Here is a 20,345-nt window from a genome sequence, read left to right as displayed (position 1 = left end):
ATACTGTTGAATTCTATTTGCTAGTGTCTTGTTGGGAATTTTTACATCCATGTTCATCAGGGATATTGGCCTATAATTGTTTTTAGTGGGGTCTCTGTCTGGTTTGGGAATCAAGGTAATGCTGGCTTCAGAAAATGAGTCCAGAAACTTTCTTTCTATTTCTATTTTTTTTGGAACAGCTTGAGAAGGATAGGTATTAACTCAGCTTTAATGTCTGGTAGAATTCCCCTTGGAATCCCTCTGGCCCAAGACTCTTATTTGTTGGGAGATTTCTGAAAACTGATTCAATTTCTCACTGGTTAGGGCCTGTTCAAATTTTCTATTTCTTCTAGTTTGAGGGTTGGTAGTGTGTAGGTGTCTTGGAAATTGCCCATTTCCTCCAGGTTGTCCTGTTTGTTGTGATATAATTTTTTATAGTGTTCTCTGATAATTGTTTGTATTTCTGTGATGTTGGTTGTGATCTGTCCTCTTTCATTTGTGATTTTATCTATTTGGGTCCTTTCTCTTTTCTTTTTGAGAAGTCTGGCTAGGGGTTTATCAATTTTGTTTATTTTTTCAAAAAACCAGCTCTTAGATTCATTGATCTGTTCTACTGTGTTTTTTTTTTTTTTTAAGATTCTATATTGTTTATTTCTGCTCTAATCTTTATTATTTCTCTTCTGCTGTCTTTGCAGTTTCTTTGCTGCTCTGCTTCTAGTTCCCTTAGGTGTGCTGTTAGATTTTGCATTTGGGATTTTTCTTGTTTCTTGAGTTAGGCCTGAATTGCATGTATTTTCCTCTTAGGACTGACTTTGCTGCATCCCAAAGGGTTTGGACTGTCATGTTTTCATTTTCATTTGCTTCCATATATTATTAAATTTCTTCCTTAATTGCCTGGTGACCCATTCATCCTTTAGTAGGATGTTCTTTAACCTCCATGCATTTGGAGGCTTTCCAAATGTTTTCTTGTGGTTGATTTCAAGTCTCATAACGTTGTGACCAGAAAATATGTGTGGTATGATCTCAATTCTTTTATATTTATTGAGGTCTGTTTTGTAGCCCAGTATGTGATTTATCTTGGAGAATGTTCCATGTGCACTCAAAAAGAATGTGTATTCTGCTGCTTTTGGATGAAAAATTCTGAATGTATCTGTCAAGTCCGTCAGGTCCAGTGTATCATTGAAGGCCATTGTTACTTTATTGATTTTTTGCCCAGATGATCTGTCCATTGTTGTAAGTGGAGTATTACCATCCTCTGCAAGTATAGCATTCCTATAAGTAAGATTTCTTATGTTTGTCATTAATTGATTTATGTATTTAGGTACTTCAAGTTGGCAGCATAAACATTTACAATTGTTAGCTCTTCTTTTTTTTTTTTTAAATATTTTTTTTCAACGTTTATTTTTATTTTTGGGACAGAGAGAGACAGAGCATGAACGGGGGAGGGGCAGAGAGAGAGGGAGACACAGAATCGGAAACAGGCTCCAGGCTCCGAGCCATCAGCCCAGAGCCTGACGCGGGGCTCGAACTCACGGACCGCGAGATCGTGACCTGGCTGAAGTCGGACGCTTAACCGACTGCGCCACCCAGGCGCCCCAACAATTGTTAGCTCTTCTTGATAGACCCTGTAATTATGATATAATGCTGTTCTTCATCTCTTGTTACAGCCCTTAGTTTAAAATCTAGTTTGTCTAATATAAGTATGGGCACTCTAGCTTTCTTTTGACTTCCAGTAGCATGATAGATGGTTCTCCATCCCCTCACTTTCAATGTAAAAGTGTCCTCAGGTCTAAAATGGGTCTGTTGTAGACAGCGTATAGATGGATCTTGGGTTTTTTTTTTCCATTCTGATACCTTATGTATTTTGATTGGAGCACTCAGTCCGTTTACATCCAGAGTTATTATTGAAAGATACAGATTTAGTGTCATTGTGCTATCTGTAGGTTTCATGCTTGTGGTGGTGTCTCTGGTTCTTTGTAATCTTTGCAGCATTCTACTCACAGAGTCCCCTTAGGATCTCTTGTAGGACTGGTTTAGTGGTCATGAACTCCTTCAGTTTTTGTTTGTCTGGAAAAGCTTTGATCTCTCCTTATATTCTGAATGACAGGCTTGCTGGATAAAGGATTCTTGGCTGCATATTTTTCTTGTTCAGCACATTGGATATTTCCTGCCACTCCCTCTGGTCTGCCAAGTTTCAGTGAATAGATCTGCTACTACCCTTATGTGTCTACCCTTGTAGGTTAAGGCCCGTTTGTCCCTAGCTGCTTTCAGAATTCTTTATCTTTGTATTCTGTCAGTCTCACTATGATATGCTGTGGAGAAGATCTATTCTTGTTAAATCTGAAGGGAATTGTCTATGCCTCCTGGATTTGGATGTCCATTTCCTTTCCCAGATTAGGGAAGTTCTCAGCTGTAATTTATTAAAGGAAACATGCCCCTTTCTCTCTCTCTTCTTCTTCCAGAACTCCTATGATACAGATATTATTACATTTCATTGAATCACTTAGTTCCCTAATTCTCCCATTGTGGTCTAGTATTTTCTTATCTCTCTTTTTCCTGGCTTCATCATTTTCCATAAGTTTATCTTCTATTTCACTTAATCTCCTCTCTGCCTGCTCTGTCCTTACTATCTCTGCATCGTTTGTACCTCATTTACAACATTTCTTAATTCGTCGTGACTATTTCTTAGTTCCTTAATCTCTGCAGCAATAGGTTCTCTGTGTCTTCTATGCTTTTTTCAAGCCCAGCTATTAATCTTATCACTATTATTCTAAATTCTTGCTCAGTCATATTGTTTATATCTGTTTTGAGCAATTCTTATAGCTGTCATTTCTGCCTGGAATTTCTTTTGAGGAGAATTCCTCCATTTTGTCATATTGGCTAGTTTTCTGTCCCTTATGTGTTTTAATAACTTTTATGAATCCTGCACCTGTGAGCACTACTCTATCAAAAAGGGGTCATAACACTGTCCAGGGCCTGGCCCTTCAGGAAGTGTTTTTGGAGTGTGTTTTCTGCTTTCTGTTGTTGAGACTATGGTTGCTTTATCTCCCTACTCGTTGTGGTGGTTTGGACCTCCACCACGTGTTCTCTGATTTGTTCGTTGAAGCAACCCTGGAAAGTTTGTTTTTTTAAAAAAAAGTGGGGACCGGTGGTGGAAGAGGCTTTATCCCATACAAGGAGAGAAATGACAGGGGTGGGGAAAAGGGAAAGAAAAAAAAAAAATGACCATGCAGAGAATCAGAGAAACTATACAGCTTAGTCCAGAGACAGAGAGAAAAAAAAATAACGAGGGAGATACAGAAGAGGTGTAAAAAGAATAGATTAAAAATGTCTGCTTAAACAAACTAACAACCAGAATAACCAGACAAGAGAAGGGAAGAAATAAAAGGAAGAAAAAAAATGAATTTTATATACATATAATAAGAATTGACCAAGAATCAAATCAGAGATTGCAAAACCGCTGGGCAAATATCTGGCGGTGCCTTGGACCCGGTGGCTGCGCTGGGCTGGAGGAGGGGACCATCTGGTTCCGTCAGTGTCAACCTTGCTCTGGTAGATATGCAGTTACCAGACCTGGAGGGGCGTGGTTTGGTGTAGGCGGGCTGCCTCCACTGTGTGCCTGTTGTCCATTCCCTGAACCCCCACCTTGTTGGTGATGGGGAGCAAAATGGCAACACCCCCATCTCTCTTCCACGGACCGGGTGTCCCAAAGCACTCTGTTCAGGCGGTCCTCACAGTGCCACGCAAGTGCTAGTGGGCTGGTTCTGTTCCTCTCCACAGTCTCCTGCACCTCCCATGCACTCTGCTGGGATTCAAACCCAATGTCTTGAAACCCATTCCACATGCCCCAGTTCTGGGGTACTGTCACTCTGCCAGGCAGATGACAAAGGGCCTCTGGCTGGGGGGCGGGGGGGTGGGGGTTGCTGCAGGGTCTTTTGTCCTTGCAATGGCTATTTGCCTTCCTCCCACAGCACTCAAAGGAGAGGACTGCTCTCTCTGACTGAGCCCGGGGTAGGGGGGCTGGCTCCCCTCCTCCCCAGGCGCTCAAACAGGGTGGAGAAAGCCCCGCAGTTAGAAATTGGTTCTTTCTCCATTGTATCCGTTCCCAGGTTGATGGTTTTTGTCTTGTCCAAATACAATCCTACATTCCACAACCTCTTTTTCTCTTCCTTTTGTCTCTCTGCAGAAGGGGACCCCTCCCCTCCAAGCCTACGCCACCCGTTTTATCTCTCCCAGTTCACAATCAGGCACCTATGGCCTGCCACCTTGTCCCCGTGGGCCCCTGGAGATGTTTCTGTCACTCTGTAACCCGGATTCCTGGAACCCCAAGTCTTCTGGCCTCAATACTGCTGTGTTTGAGGGATGAAGGAACTTCGGGTCCCCCTGTTCCTCCACCATGTTGACCAACAAAATGCAATTTAAAACAAAAATTCGGTAACTTTTTTACCTTCCTGGTTTCCAAAAGTGAAAATAATTAATATTAATCCAACATCCTCACACACCTGGTGAAAGGAACATAAATTGGCTCCATCTCTTTGGAGAATAATTTGGTGACAGAAAGTGTAAAAGATATATTTTCTGATTTAGAAATTTTTCTACTTGGAATTTATTCTTATGTGTGCATGTGCCCAAAAGTATATGCACCCATATTAACAATGCTGTCTGATGGCTTTTGTTGAGTGAGAAAAGTGAAGCAGTGGTCAATATGTAAGGAATGCTCCTACCTGTATTGATATTTGGGACCTGGGACACAGACTAGAAAGAAAATTTCTTTTTATTGTACACATGTTCAGGTGTTACATTTCAACTTGTTAATTTTTTTATTTATTCTTTTAAAATTTATTTATTTTAAGAGAGACCGAGACAGTACAAGTAGGGGAGGGGCAGAGACGGGGGAGAGAGAGAGGATCCCAAGTAGGCTCTGTGCTGCCAGCCCAGACTCCAATGTGGGGCTCAAACTCACGAAACTGTGAGATAATGACCTGAGCCAAAACCAAGAATCAGACACTGAGCCACCCAGGCACCCCCTGAACTTGTTATTTAATTTATAGTAATACAATTCATAATAGGATTTTTACTATCCAATATCCTGGCATTTTCACTAATCTCAGGTGGACAGGTTATCCAGGACTACTAAAATTTTAACCTACACTATATCATCACCCTTCTGAGATTTATTCACAGCGGTGGCAATGGGGAGAAAGAAGCAGTTTTGGGCCCTAAACCTCAAAGCTTGTAACCATTTGAAGCTGGGACTTCTGGAGCTTGAGCTGGCACTTTCTCTACTTCATTTAAATTCACCTCTCTCATCTACCTCCTCAACCTAAAGCAGGTTTTCAATATTATCACATTCTAATTTCATGGCAGGAAGAGGGAGAAGATATGCATAGAAAGATAAAATGTGGGCTCCAGGGCTGTAGAGATAGCCAAGTTAGTGAACTGTAAGAGTAGAGGCCACTGAGAGAGAAATTCAAGTGGAGCTTGCATTTAACCTATGGATTAACTTCACCCATTGGCTCACACAGTCCATTCGGTGTTTGATATTCAATAAATGGATTTCTTCTTTGGGATAAATAAGGAGAATGTGAGAGTAGAACCTTAAAATCTGTCTTTTCTCCTATAAATTACAATGTGAACAACTCTTACGCCCATATGGGAAATTGAGTCCTGGATTTATTTTTTTAATTAAAAAAAATTTTTTAATTTTTAACGTTTATTTATTTTTGAGACAGACAGAGAGAGAGAGAGAGCATGAACAGGGGAGGCTCAGAGAAAGAGGGAGGCACAGAATCTGAAACAGGCTCCAGGCTCTGAGCTGTCAGCACAGAGCCCGACGCAGGACTCGAACTCACGGACCGTGAGATCATGACCTGAGCCGAAGTCGGACGCTTAAACGACTGAGCCACCCAGGAGCCCCTTGAGTCCTGGATTTAGAGACCGAGACTATATTTCTAACTCAACTAAATCTCTTAATTTGGATATCTCATCATTATCTAAAAATTAACTTGTCCCAAAGTGAATTATAATTTTCCCCTAGACCTGTTCCTCTTACTATGATAATCCCTGTTTCAGTTATGGGCCCACCAATAAGCTAGACACTTAAGGTAAAAATGCCATGATGTTTCTCCGAGCCTCGTTGAACTGAGGCGAGAGGAACTCCTGCATTGAACCACACACCTTAGACAACTCTGGATATCATACACACATGCACACGCATGCACACACAGACACACACTTACTAACACTACAGGGAGGTTACGGGCACCTCTGTCATTCAGGATCTGGCATCCAGACTGGCACCAGGTGAAATACTAGTATCTTTTCTCTTGATTAGTACCCTTCAGGTTCCACGAAAAGTTTCTCCTATCTCTTGCTGTATATCCTTGAAACAAAAGGAAGCTATTTCTCCATATGGGGATGGTGTGGGGATTATGTGACTACTGACTTCAGAGAGGAAACTTGCTGTGAAGAACGAGGAAGGTTTAGTGGTAGATAGGTCTAGGTAAATAAAAAGAGAAATTAATGAACTTGACAAATGCTTCTTCAGATAGCATGAACACAATGGATTCTTGTAATAATTATCACTTCTCATTAGTGCCAAGCATCCATTTTCTTGTTCTCTTGGTGCTTCAATTTGCATTTCCATAAGTATTCCAGAATGAGTAGTGTAGTAGCAACTGCTCAAGGGAGCCTGTACTACATTTAGCAATATTAACAATCCGTACAGATTTTAAATTTGTATATATAAAGGTCTAGAGAAAACATACATAAATATGATATCAATTATTTACATTGGCAACCAGATGGATTATAAATGCTAGAATTATATTTGAAATTATGATATTCACTATCATTTGCATTTTGCATCTTAACGTAATAGATAATTCGGTTTGCTTTGGAAGGAAAATCTCTCCTAAAATTAGAAAAAGTAATCTTTCAAGTTTATTTAAATTCACCATTTTATTGAAAATATATTAAAAATTATATGTATTTTGAGTACAATTACATTTTAGTTTTTAATGTTTTAGGCATTGTTTTCATAAAAAAAACTTGCTGAACACTCAGATATGTACGATAATAATTCAATCTAGCTACCTTTGATAGTTTGCCGGCATTGTTATATGAAAATCATAGATGAACATTAGAGTTAATCTGTCAGTATTAGAATTATATTTTTCAAGCTAGAATAGAACATGCTTTACTTAATGAGTTGTTAGCTTTATTTATACCTTTTAAACATTCATGGTATGTTGGCCTGCACTGACTCACGCACTGGGACCTTAAAATGTGAGGGGCCAGACTGCTCTTTCCAATCCCCTCCCATTCCCTTGCCTCTCATAGCCAACCCCTCACCACTGCCTCTGGCTCGTCCAGCTCCTAAGTGCTTCTTGGATCTTTCCCCTCTCTGATATTTTTTCTTCCATGTTCTCATGGATTTAACCTGGATAATGACAATAGTCCTCTGGCTGGTCCATTTCTTCTAGTATCCCTGTCCTCAAATCTATTTTTCACAATATCAAGAGTGGTTTTCCGACATATCAAACAAATGATGTCACTGCCTTGCTTTAAATACTTAAATACCTTCTTTTTTATTCAAAAAAATTTTTTTAATGTTTATTTTTGAGAGACAGAGACAGAGACAGAACACGAGCAGGGGAGGGGCAGAGAGAGAGGGAGACACAGAATCCGAAGCAGGCTCCAGGCTCTGACCTGTCTGCATTGAGCCCGACGTGGGGCTTGAACTCACAAGCTGTGAGATCATGACCTGAGCTGAAGTCGGCCACTCAACCAACTGAGCCACCCAGGTGACCCAAATACGTCCTTTTTTAAGTGTTTATTTTTATTTTTGGGAGAGGGCAAGTTGGGGAGGGGCAGAGAGTGGGGGACAGAGGACCTGAAGTGGGCTCTGTAGTGACAGGCTGACTGCAAAGAGCCCAATGCGGGGCTCGAACTCACAAACCATGAGATCATGACCTGAGCCAAAGTCAGACACTCAAACAGACTGAGCCACCCGGGGGGGCCCCTAAATACTTAAATACCCTGAAGCCATGTTAAGTGAGATAAGTCAAAGAAGACAAATATTGTCTGATCTCACTTCCATGTGGAATCTAAAAAAGCTGAACTCATAAAAACGATGTGGGATGGTGGTTACCAGAGGCTAGGGAGTAGGGGAACTATAGAGATGTTGTTTAAAGGCACACACCTGTAGGGTGCCTGGGTGGCTCAGTCGGTTGAGCATCCGAATTTGGCTTGGCTTCAGCTCAGGTCATGATCTCATGGTTTGGGAGTTCCTGCTGTCAGCATGGAGCTTGCTTTGGATCCTCTGACCACCCCTCTCCGTCCCTCCCTTGCTTGCCCTCTCTCTCCGCTCTCTCAAAAATAAAAAATAAACACTTAAAAAATAACATTAACGGCATAAATTTGCAGCTAATAGATAAATAAGGCCCAGAGGTCTAATACAAGTGATAATAGACAATACTGTATGATAAACTTCAAAGCTGCTAAGAGACTACATCTTAATTGTTTCCACCACAAAAAGAAATTATACTCATGTGACCTGACAGAGGTGTCATGCAGTGACATGGGGGTGGTCCGATTGCAACACACAATTGGATCAAATCAACACACTCTACATTTTAAACTTACAATTTAATATGTCAATTATATATCAATAAAATAAATTTTTTTAAGTACATAAAGTGAAGTTGGTAAATGTTTAGAAAAGAATATGGTGATTATTAGGAATCAGCGCAGATAAACATAAGAAAAATGTGTGTAAAACTAAGCCAGTTCCTGCTGTGGTAGTTGCAGTGGTGGTAGTAAGGGTGGTGATGGATAGAATGATCAGACTGAAAATATCTCAGTCACTATAAGTATTGAGTCAGACTCTCAATGAAATCACAGAATCTCAAAGATAAAAAAAAAACCAAATACATAAATGCATAATCAGCCCCCAAATGACTTTTATGAATAAAATCTGAATTTGATATCATGACAGTCAAAGACACTGCATAACTTCTGTGTTTAATCATCTGTCAGGAGTGCCTGGGTGGCTCAGTCGATTAAGTGCCCAAGTCTTGATTTCCACTCAGGTCATGATCCCAGGGTTGTGGGATCGGGCTCCTGTCAAGAATCTCACTTTCTTTCCTTCTTCCCCCTCCCCTGCTCTCTCTCTCTGTGTCTCAAAAAAAAAAAAAAAAAAAAAAAAAAATCTGTCATTTTCCATATACCTTATTCTTGGTCATACTAAATTTTTGTAATAGGCTTTATTTTTTAGAGCAGTTTTAGTTTCACAGTAATACTAAGCAGAAAGCACAGACAGTCCCCATATACCCCCTGACCTCACACGCACGTCACCCTCCCTAGCTATCAACACCAGAGTGGTGTATTTGTTACCGTCAACAAACCTACACTGACACATCATTATCACCCTAAGTCCATAGTTTAAAAGTCATGCTTGGTGTTGCACAGTCTATGGGTTTTACAAATGTAGAATGTGTCCACCATTGTCTTTTATACAGAAGAGTCTCACTGCCTAAGAAATCCTCTGTGCTCTGCCTATTCACCACCACTCACTCTTTCCTAATCACCAGCGACCATTGATCTTTTTACTGTCTCCATTGTTTTGCCTTTCTAGAATGTCATACAGTTAAAGCGTTTTCCGATTGGCTCTTTTCACTTAAAAATATGCATCTGAGATGGTTCCGTGTCTTTTCATGGCTCAATAGCTTATTTCTTTTTTGGCACTGAATGATATTCCACTTTATGGGTGTATCATTGTTATTTGTCCATTCACTTAACGAAGGACAGACATTTTGGCTGTTGTCAGTTTGTGGCGATTATGATGAAGGGTGCTATTAATATCCAAGTGCAAGTTTCTTTGTAAACATGTTTTCAACTCATTTAGGTAAGTACCAAAGGAGTGTGACCGCTGGATCGTATTGTAAGAATATGTTTAGTGTGAGGTCGCCCCATCCTAGGCCCCTAGAGTTTTAAAATCACAGACTTGTGCACACTGAGGCTCTAACAACTTGTCAATTACCATTTGGGTTTCTTCTCCAGTACCTTGTGATTCTCTGTGCCTTTCTATCTCTGTAACTTTGAGGGCAGTGATTTTGCTCTGTGACCTCACTTCTCTGATGGATCTAAGAGTTGGGGATTTGTAGTTTGTTCTGCTTTTTACTTGTTTTTAGAACAGAGTGGAGACTTCTAAGCTCCTTAGATGCCAGACCAGAAAATTCCAGGTCTACTGTCAATTTTCTTAATGGATCCTAGTATCTCTCTTACCTCAATGCCTTTACACAAGTTGCTTTACTTGGCTGGGTTTCTGTGCACGGGCTACCAACCATCGATACTAATCTACACTGTGCGACAAGTATTTATTTTTGTTCTTTTCACTTAAAGATGGAAGCTGTATACCCAGTGTCTAACAAGAAAAAGAACACCTACCCAAATCAGCTTAAGCTAAAAAGCAACTGTACTGGCTCATTTAATAAGAAAATACACGTGGTAGTTCTTGATTTAGGCTTGGTTGGAAGCGAAGGTTCAAGTGTTATGAAGAAGCTACTGTCTTTTCATTCTTAGACAGTATCCACATCTTAATAAAGATGGGAGCTCTGGATTTACCGTTCCTTTATACCAAATATTCATGCCACAAAATATTAGGACTCCTTTTCTCATAACATCAATCCCTTATCAATCCCTTGAAAAGTTCTGGAGTTGTCACTGTTCCTAAGAGCAAGGATTGTTCTTACAGGTCAACCTGGATTATGTTCTTTCTCCTGTAGGCAGGAGTCTCACATACAGGAAAGGGGACTCCACCAAAGTAAGGTACATGAACAAGATATAAAGGCCAAAGGTAAATTCTGTGGTTTGTAACCTTGCAGAGTCACCAAAAATGTTCATAATAATGCATTTTGACAACTTGAAAAGGCAACTGAAATTATCCCTAACCTTATAATTTTTCTATACTTATTTTTTACACATACAGTTCAAAGTCACTGAAAATTTATTAACTCTCATACCTAGTTTGAACTGTCCACAATGACCTCTAACAAATATGTATCCATTAACAGTTAAGAAAATGGAATGTAAATTAGTAACAGCTGTGCCCTGCAACAATTTTGTTTCCTTCCCCCCCCAATTATCTTTAATATGATTCTGATATTATTTTTACATTTAACATTTTTGAAAAACAGAGAATTCTGGCCCAAAAGAGAGTAACTTTAAAACATATTAAAGGTTGTTTCTATTACCATAGAAACAAGCATAGTACCTGCTATTTAAAGAAACACTAACTTCTGCCACTGTCTCTGACTTGAATGTGAATCAGTAACCTTTCCACTATGTGTGATAACTTGATAAGAATTATCTGTCCAACTGTATTTTGAAAAGTTTAGACCATTTTTGACAGCACGAGATAATAAAAACAACACCGCCCCGAAGGAATGTTGTAGATAAGATTATTTTCTGTAACACAGAAAAACTAAAATAAAGAGAGAATGCCTGGTCTGCCTCACTTACTTATCAAATCAGGGAAAGACTGAAAGGAGGAGGGGATCTCATCACCAGCTGTGTCTGCAGTCCTCTGCTTGCTCATAATTCCTTGACTCATCCACTCACCAAGTATTTATGGAGTGACTGCCTCTCAGCAGGTGTCATACTGGATACTGCACTTCTTTGCATTCTTTGCACTTGTCTTCCAATTATTTCTTCCGTGCTAAGAATAGAACTATTATAATTCTTGCTACATGTTTCTTTTCTTTATGCATCTCTTGCGTTTATGATTTATTTTTAAAATTTTGGCAACATGCATAACCATGTGCAGATGATGACAATATCCACAGAAAACCTAAAAGTTGACTCGACATCTAAGACAGGTTATACACTACAAAATTTACAAAAACAAAACTGGTACCATATAGAAGTATCTTTGATAGGGAACACGTTTTGATTTGTGACAAAATTCTAAAATGTAACCATTATATCAGGATTGCAAAAATCATCAAAGGGCCAAAGCTGGGTAATTCATGAAAGAAAAAAGCAAAAACAGCCAAATAAAATTTCAAAGCATCCACCTTGTTAATAATGAAAGGAAAGCCAAGTAAAACAAGATGGAATTTCTGTGTATAATGTTGAAATTTTTAAAAATGTTAATATTATAGGGGAGGCTGGATGCCTCAGTCGGTTAAGTGTCTGACTTTTGCTCAGGTCATTATCTCACGGTTTGTGAGTTCGAGTCCTGCATCGGGCTCTGTGCTGACAGCTCAGAGCCCGGAGGCTGCTTCAGATTCTGTCTCTGTCTCTCTGCCCCACCCCTCCCTGCTCTATGTCTCTCTCTCAAATATAAAACATAAGAAAAAAATTTTTTTAAATGTTAATATTATATTTTGCAAGGTCATTGGTGAGAGGGGACCCTTATACACTGCTAACAGATACATTTTTTGTAAAGCAATTTAGCACATGAATTGTGAAATTTAAAATTTTTACATCTTTTGATTCAAATATTTTACTTTAAAGATAAAATTCCAAGGAAATAACAAGGGATGGGGGTAAAGATTTCTGTAAAGAATTCTCATTGTAGCATTACTTATAACAGTGATAAGGGACAAAACATTTTAAAATGTAGCTATGAGGGAATAGCAAATTACATTATGATAAACTCATGAACAAAATGAAAAGTTACATTTCCTTTAAAATTTATTTATGAGTGATTATTATTCACATGGACAATTTTCACTACACAATGTTGTGATTAAAGTCCAATACAAAGGTATACTAGAGCTATAGATGTAGCTTTGAAAAAAAAAATACCAAAATGCCACTACCATTAATGATGAGACTGCTGTTAATGGTTAATTCCTTTTTTTTTTTTTTTTTTTTTTGGTTTTTAATAGTGCATTGCTTTATTGAGGGGGTGTCAGGAGGCAAGACATGATGGCAAGGAACAAAATCAATTAAAGGAAGTAGAGGTACAGGAAGCAATAATGTTAAAATAGTAATAAAATGGATAACTGCAGTCATTTTAAGAGGACTCGACTCGTGGAAGATAAACTTTAATTGTTGCTGCAAGAAACATCTGTATGAAGTAGAAATTGGTTTCAGTAATATTAGTAGAGAATATGTTCTAGAAAGCGGAGGTAACTGGATGCAAAATCCTGGCAGCAATTTAATAGAATAGTCCCAGATGATTAGGCTGAGGCCAACACCTAATGAAGACGAAAGCCCTGTCTGGTGGGAATTTTGGATGATACCTAGAGAAATATTACATTGTGCGTAAACCAAATTAAGTTGTTTTCACAAGTGTTGTAAAGTTACATATAGTAAAAGGTTTTTTATACATGCACTTCAATTTCCCAGCAAGAGTGGCATAGGATACCTAAACACAGAAGAGAGCATTCATGCAAGATATCTAACTCTTTGCTATAATAGTGCATACAATTCAAAATGATTACACTATCATTACGTCTAGGGTTTTCTGCAGCTACAAGGTGATGGTAATGGAACGTATGGCCCCCGGTATTGATACCTAAAAAGCAGCCATCACCTTCTTCTCTGTGTGTTCTCTTTTTACGTTTTTTCTTCATTTTTATTAATCAACACTGCTGTTGTTGCTGCTTCTTAGCAAAACTGGTAAAAACAAAATTATAATCATTGAACATAGCGCTCTGGTAATCAAGACGTTTAAAACCTTCAATCTTCTGGGGTAAAGAAAGCACTGTGCAACATTTGGAACTCTTATTTACAAACAGCGTGGACACAGCTTTTCCTGGCTAGAAGACTTCCGCAACTTTCCAGGTCACGTCATCATAGGAGGTCTGACTTAAGTTCGTTTCAAAGCTAACATAAGAAAATTCTGGATGTGGAGTGATGTGAACAGTCCAATGAGTTCCACTCAATTTCATTCCATTCATTGAATACCCACAAGGATTGAACAGTGTGGCATCAATGACAGAACCCGGGGTCAGGTCACAAATTCTACTCTCAAGAGTGACATCCTTTGCAGTCGCACATTCTTTCATATAGAACTGGTCCATAACTGCTGGGTCAAGCTCACACATCAGAATTTCCAGGGTTTGATCTGGCTGACTGATTACCTGAGTCTCTGGGAAATACAAAGTATACACATACCAACAGGCAGAATGCATGTGTCCCATACAATATAATATGCTGCTCTGTTTGGGAGAATTGCATTAAGAAACTTTATTTCTTCCTTGAAATTCCAGTGTGGGTACCCTTGGTAAGAAGGTTTCATGAAATTCTTACAAGAATAAAAGAAGCTTTGAATTGAGTGAAACTCAATTGTAATCCCTAGCAAGGGGATGGTACCATGCCTTCAAAATGAAACGTCTTTTGGAGACAAACAAGCTGTGAGCACTGCACATCTTTCAAAAGTATGTCCCACTCGGGGTGCCTGGTTGGCCCAGTCGGTTGAGCCTCAGACTTCGGCTCAGGTCATGATCTCATGGTTCGTGGGTTTGAGTCCCACATCGGGCTCTGTGCTGACAGCTCGGAGCTTGGAACCTGCTTCATATTCGGTGTCTCCCTCTCTGTGCCTCTCCCTGCTCACGCTCTGTCTCTATCTCTCTCAAAGAATGAATATACATTAAAAATTTAAAAAAAAGTGTGTCCCCCTCGGATCTTGGGATGGTGTAAAAATCCTCAGATTCTTGGTTTGCGTCTGGCTGTTGCCTGGAGAACCAAACCTCCCGCAGCTTCTTGGTCCCCTCGAAGAAAGGTGCAGCTTCCATCACCATGAGACTGCGAACAACCAACAACCACAGAAAAATCAACCAAATTAAATCTCTTCTCCCACTGCTGCCCTGCTGCTGCAGACCATTCCAGCTGTGTTACTAAAGTTCAGGTTCCTATAATTTTATGTTAAATTTAAAAAAAGGATTAATAAAAACTTCCCAGCTTTTTTTGTTTGTTTGCTTGCTTTTTGTGAACAAAAGTTGAGCATTTGCCTCGAAAGCAAAATTGTTCAAATTCTAGTCTTCAGAAACATTCCAGTTTCCTGCTTAATTATTCAAAGTGAACTCTGCCAGTTGACAGGTGCCACCCATCCACACAATATTGCCAGGCATTCTCAATACAAAATGATATTCAAGCATTGCTAGAAATTGAAGAAAAATCTGTAGCAAGACAAAGACCGGGATAAACAAATAGAAAAAAATTGCCACAGTCGGAATATCAATTATTGGAGAATTTAATAGAACATTTTTAATAAAGAATTTAACCCTAATGCACAGAAGTTTGAAAAGGTTTTGCAATCTCCAAAATGAGAACAGGGTGATGTAAGAAAAGAATTGCTAAATATTCTTCTGTTATACACAAACTTCCATAGACAATGACTGAAATGGATTAATCAAGAAAAATCAACGTAACGATGTAGAGATACAAAAAGAACAACGAGGAAAACAATTAGAAAATTGTAAAATGGTCTTCAATTCATACATTCTTTTTTTTTCTTAGTGTTTATTTCTGAGAGAGAGATACAGTGCAAGTGGGGGAGGGACAGGGAGAGAGGGAGACACAAAATTTGAAGCAGGTTCCAGGTTCTAAGCAGTCAGCACAAAGCCTGATGCAGGATTCAAACCCAACAACCATTAGATAATGACCTGAACCAAAGTTGGACACCTAACCAACTGAGCCACCCAGGTGCCCCTGTAAAATGGTTCTAATGAAAGACTGAAGGAAAAGAGGTAGTCTGGAAGACCACTGTTTTTGCTTGAAGCCTTTCTACACTGCTTGAGTTTTCAAAACCGTGTATTTCTGTTACGTTGTTGCAAAATTTAAATGTTAAAAATTGCAGAAAAGTGTGTTTCAAAACATTCCTTCTCAAAATAAGATTTCCAAACAAAAGTCAGATTTTAAAATTTACCCTTCCTCTATCACTTTAATGCTGAGTATGGAAAACAGAAACAGAAACTCATTTCTAAAGTAGTAACAATGATTTATTTTGTTGTTGTCACTGAGATTCTGTGGTCAAATGTGTACTCTGTGTGAGTCAAATATTGAGAGAAAACTTCAAGATTTCTGTGGTTTAGATAAGCTCTGTCCGTGAATGAAATTCTTCAGGCATTTTGCTAAATATCTCCTATGTCATAGTTAAAGTGCAGCCAACAACATTAAATCCTGCTTTAAAATATTGCTTTTCAATTAATTACCCTCTATGTCTTTTCTACTCATGACCTATTTGCATCAAAGCCATGTGTTCATATTATAAGACATTGGTGATTCTCTGATACAAGCTGGCTTCCCTAGCTTTTAAACTAATAATACTCCTCAGCTCAATGCCAGAAATTCCCTGCTGAGATCAGGTTCTTTGACAGCCAGGATTCTTCCACCAATTTAGACTACAAAACAGCTTTGGACAATTTGGTCCTGCTTTGAACTGCCTAGAGAACAGCCACTACAACATGCCTTTCCCAACTCAAGTTGGCAAAGAGCGTGGTAGATGCAAGGATATGAAAGGAAATCAGTTCACTACAGCATTTTGGCCAAAGGGAATAATAAAGTCTCAAAAACAAATCAACTAAAGCACAAGTCTGTGAGGCTTCTCTGATATTGTGATCCCCAAAGACTGCCCACCTAGCAAAAAAGTTCAGTGGAAAAGGTCAAAGTAAATGATTGATTAAATGACAACATCAAACTGAAAATTCACCTGTCAAAAATATCGTGAACAAATTTAAAAGGCAAACAAGAAAATGCAGCACATGACTGAAAAGAACTAGCGTTTTACTGTATGAAGAAGTCTTACAGTTTAATAAGACAAGAATGTCAGTCACAAAAAAAACAACAAACAGATGAAGGAAAGTAGTGGACAATCCATACATACACAAACACACATTCACATGTAACACGATCTCATTTGAAAACATCACACACTATAATCAAAGAAATGAAAATTAATATTCAAGTTACTTGGCAATTTTTCTCAGTTTTCTTGTTTCAAAGATCTTTTTTTTTTTAAGTTTATGTATTTATTTTGAGAAAATGAGAGAAAGTGAGAGACAGCTCAAGCCGGGGAGGGGCACAGAAAGAGGGAAAGAGTGAATCCCAAGCAGGTTGGATGTGGGACTCGATCTTACCAATCGTGAGACCACGACCTGAGCTGAAATCAAGAGTCAGATGCTTAACAGACTGAGCACCCAGGTGCTCCTTAAATAATTTTTTATTTTTAAATAATCTCTACACCCAACGTGGGGCTTGAACTTACAACCCCCAGATCAAGAGTCTCATGCTCTACTGACTGAACTAGCCAGGCGTCCTTCACCTCTCAGTTTTCAATCTTGCTTCTTAAAGATCGGATTACTAAGAAAGAGTAAAGTATACTGAACTCCATATAATGCTAACTGGTACAACTGGTGGAAGCTGGCAAGATTTTTCTAAACAGCATTTTGGATCATATATATCAAAGTTTAAGAATGGTTATACCTAGTTAATTTCTCTTGTAAGACTCCACTTAAAAATTGGGGCACCTGGGTGGCTCAACTGGTTAAGGGTCTGACTCTTGATTTTGGCTCAGGTCAGGATCTCACGTTTCATGATTTCAAGCCCCACATCGGGCTCTGTGCCGTCAGCTTGGAATTTTTGGGATTGCTTGGGATTCTCTCTCTCCCTCTTTCCCTCCACCCCTCCGCTGGCTCACGCTCTCTCTCTCTCTCAAAGTAAATAAATACACTTCAAAAAGTTACTCTACTTAAAAATACCTAAGGTGAAGACTCAAAATTTGTGTATAAGGCTGCTTAAAATAGTATCATTTCTAATACCAGCAGCAAAGGAAGAATTTATATGTCTAACAAGAGAAATGACTTAAATAGATTCTGGATAGGTGACTCTCACATCATGCAAGTTTTCCAAGAATAAAAAAAATGCATTCAGCTAATAAATGTCCTACTTCATAGGGTGGTTAAAAATATCAAGTAAATAGGGGAGCCTAGGTGGCTGGCTCAGTCGGTTAAGCATCCGACTTTGGCTCAGGTCATAATCTCACGGTCCATGAGTTTGAGCCCTACGTCAGGCACTGTGCTGACACCTCTGAGCCTGCTTCAGATTCTGTGTCTCCCTCTCTCTCTCTCTGCCCTTCCCCCATTTACACTCTCTCGAAAATAAATAAAAATTAGAAAAAAAATTTAAAAAGAATATCAAATAAATACACATAAAACCCTTAGAACAGTGCCTGGACATTATAATAATAAACATTAACCATTATAAATAAATAATTATTTAATAATAATATTAAAAGCTTATTCACTGGCAAATTTGCCACTGAAATTTTTATCACCTTCTACCACTAACTAGATAGAATGGCAGGTAAATAGTGGAAAGAGTAAAGGCTTTGAAATCAAACGAATGGGAATAATAACAAAGATTACCTGTTTTGAGGGGAGATTTAAAGACATAATGCATTTAAAGTGCATTTATGGGTACGAAAACATTGTAGTACTCAAATAAAATGCACATTGTCATTATTATTATTAACAAAATATACAAAAAATAATATACTAAATATATTTATTTTTATTGTAGCAAATTTCAAAAAAGATATAATACAAAAATAGAGGTAATAAGAAAATGAACTCTCATGCATGTAATTCTAAGTTTTAATAGTTTTTGACAAATAGACATTGTTGTTTCATTTATGCATCCACCTTCAACACATGCACTGGATTATTTTGAAGGAAACTCTAGGCAGTATTTTATTTACAAATGTCTCTGGGATAGCTTGAAAATATGAGCATTCTTTTATTTTTAACATAACCCCAATATTATCATCACATCTAAAGCAATTCTGCAAAATCAACAAAGCCCAGTTAGGGTTCAAGTTCCTTCCCTATTGTCTCCTATATTTTTTGTTTCTTTGAATCCAGGCCCGAGGAAGGTCCATACGTCACAGTATTTTTGTCTCAAGTTTTATACGTGAGTTCTCATCCACTCCTTTTCTTTCTTTGCCACTTGCGGAGGAAATGGGATATTTGTCCAAGGGTTTCCAGCCTCAATTTTGCTTACTGCAGCCCCATGGTGCTGCCCAAAATGTTCCTCTTTATTTCCTGTGTATTGATAGTTAAATTTATATCTAACTTCGCTTTTTTTTTTTTTGGCAAGAGTCATTCATAGGCTGTTTTTGTACTTTCACCAGTAGGCATATATGTTTGATTTTCTCTTTTTTGTGTTATGCAAGCAGTCACTAATTATCATTGCTTAGATCTGTTCTACCATTTGAATGGCAATATTCTAATTCTCATTTTATTCTTTATTACCTAGAATAATATGAAAAGAAACTTCTCACCGTTTATCCTTTGTTAGAATTCATTTGGAAGAAGCAGGATGAATGCTAACTTCTTTTCTTTATATATTCCAATTTTTGCAATAAGTTGGTTTCCTCATATTCTTTGAAGGGAGCTGTTGATTCCGTCTTAGAGTTTTGCTGATCCTTACAGAGAGATACATATGCTATCACATGTACCTTCTAGCACAAGCCTGCTGGTCGCCCCTCATTGGAAGTCTGTATGCCAGGTCTGCAGGACCCCCAGCCAAATAGTGCCCCTTCTTCCGAGGTCGAGGTCTCAGTTCTGTTTATTGCTTCTTCATGCTTCCAAGATCTAATAATTGCAACTTTTCCCGTTTTCCCGGTCGTAGGTGGTTGTTGTTCCCTATAGTTACTACCTATATGATTTTCTTCGAGTTGTATCATTTCATTTTTTTACATATTGACATCCCAGAACAATTTGGAATCAATCCTATGAATAGTGCCAGAAATGGAATCAGTTTCATCTACTTTTCCTGTGGCTTAACTAGTTAGTCCAACAGTACTTATTGAAAAGCTCAGGTTTTCTTGGATATTGTTTGTTCTTCTAAATGTATTGTATAATCAACATGTCAAGCTCCAGACAAAAGCATTGAATACATGATAAAGGCAGTATTTAAGTCGGTGGGGAACAAATTCTTGTTGGAGTGAAGAAGTGCTGCTGTTGTGACACTCAGAGCAAGTGAGGCAAAACAGGGAGGCTAAGCATCCTTAATTTTCCCTTCCAAGATCCAGCCTTGGCAGCAGCACCCCCATCAGGCAGAGACTTACTGAAGCCAGCGCACGAACAGAAATGTGGTTAGTAGAGGCCCAGACTGCAAATCTAGTCAATTATACACGGGCAGGGGCAGGTTTTGAAATGGAGACACAAGAGTGTGACAACTGGTTGTTTACAGTCTTCTGCTCTTATAGAAGAATTGCCACTAACAGCATTGCGCACATGCTTTTTCATAGATTTGCTGGTGCGTTCTGAGATACCTAGAGATGAGATTGCTGGGTCAAAGAATAATGTAGAATATTGCAAAATTCTCCTCCAGGGAGATTTACCGTTTTG

The 20,345-nt window shown here is 38.7% G+C and overlaps 1 pseudogene; it reads right to left on the bottom strand.

Moving 5' to 3' along the window:
• Positions 1-13,551: 13,551 nt before the first annotated feature.
• LOC115511617 lies at positions 13,552-14,729 on the bottom strand (annotated as a pseudogene).
• Positions 14,730-20,345: the final 5,616 nt, after the last annotated feature.

The sequence above is a fragment of the Lynx canadensis genome, chromosome B1, assembly GCF_007474595.2.
Source record: "Lynx canadensis isolate LIC74 chromosome B1, mLynCan4.pri.v2, whole genome shotgun sequence".
In the NCBI taxonomy this organism is placed as follows: domain Eukaryota; kingdom Metazoa; phylum Chordata; class Mammalia; order Carnivora; family Felidae; genus Lynx; species Lynx canadensis.
This window is presented reverse-complemented; position numbering and strand designations above follow the sequence as displayed.